Source organism: Arachis stenosperma, chromosome 5 (genome assembly GCF_014773155.1).
Source record: "Arachis stenosperma cultivar V10309 chromosome 5, arast.V10309.gnm1.PFL2, whole genome shotgun sequence".
Lineage (NCBI taxonomy): Eukaryota > Viridiplantae > Streptophyta > Magnoliopsida > Fabales > Fabaceae > Arachis > Arachis stenosperma.
In genome coordinates, this window is record NC_080381.1 from 70014978 (window position 1) to 70016209 (window position 1232).

Below are 1232 nucleotides of genomic sequence, written 5' to 3' on the forward strand. Positions count from 1 at the left end.
TTGACTATGTCAATGGCCTTGCACTCTCTTTTTTGGATTCTCTTCAGTATTGCTTGTGAGAGTACTAGGAGGAGTTTCAGTGATTTTCTTACTCAGCTGGCCCACTTGTACCTCCAAATTTCTGATGGAGGATCTTGTTTCACTCATGAAACTTAAAGTGGCCATAGACAGATTAGAGACTATGTTTGATAAGTTAGAGGAGCTTTGTTCAGAATTCTCTGTCTATTGCTGAGAAGATGATGGAAAAGGCTTGCTATTGCTAAATCTGTTTCTTCCACCATTATTAAAGCTTTGTTGAGGCTTTTGTTGATCTTTCCATGAGAAATTTGGATGATTTCTCCATGATGAATTATAGGTGTTTCCATAAGGTTCACCCATGTAATTTACCTCTGCCATTGCAAGGTTCTCATGATCATAAGCTTCTTCTTCAGAAGATGCCTCTTTAGTACTGTTGGGTGCATTTTGCCATCCATTCAGACTTTGAGAAATCATGTTGTCTTGCTGAGTCAACATTTTGTTCTGAGCCAATATGGAATTCAGAGCATCAATCTCAAGAACTTCCTTCCTCTGAGGCGTCCTATTTTTCACGGAATTCCTCTCAGAAGTGTACATGAATTGGTTATTTGCAACTATGTCAATAAGTTCCTGAGCTTCTGCAGGTATTTTCTTTAGGTGAATGGATCCACCTGTAGAATGGTCCAATGACATATTGGAAAGCTCATATAGACCATAATAGAATATATCTATTATGGTCCATTCTGAAAACATGTCAGAAGGACACTTTTTGGTCATCTACTTGTATCTTTCCCAAGCTTCATAGAGGAATTCACCATCTTTTTGCTTGAAGGTCTGAATATCCACTCTAAGCTTGCTCAGCTTTTGAGGAGGGAAGAATTTACCCAAGAAGGCCGTGACCAACTTATCCCAGGAGTCCAGGCTATCTTTATGTTGTGAGTCTAACCATGTTCTAGCTCTGTCTCTTACAGCAAAAGGGAAAAGCATGAGCCTGTAGACTTCAGGATCTACTCCATTAGTCTTAACAGTCTCACAGATCTGCAAGAACTCAGTTAAAAACAGATAGGGATCTTTTTATGAAAGTCCATGAAACTTGCAGTTCTGTTGCATCAGAGCAACTAGTTGAGGTTTCAGCTCAAAATTGTTTGCTCCAATGGCAGGAATTGAGATGCTTCTTCCATCAAATTTGGATGTAGGTTTAGTATAATCACCAAGCA

The 1232-nt window shown here is 39.2% G+C and overlaps 1 non-coding gene across 1 annotated transcript; it reads left to right on the plus strand.

Moving 5' to 3' along the window:
• Window positions 1-766: 766 nt before the first annotated feature.
• On the plus strand, window positions 767-870 carry LOC130932205 (small nucleolar RNA R71). Its single transcript, XR_009067366.1, has one exon. It is a non-coding gene; the product is annotated as a small nucleolar RNA R71 (small nucleolar RNA).
• The last annotated feature ends 362 nt before the right edge of the window (window positions 871-1232 follow it).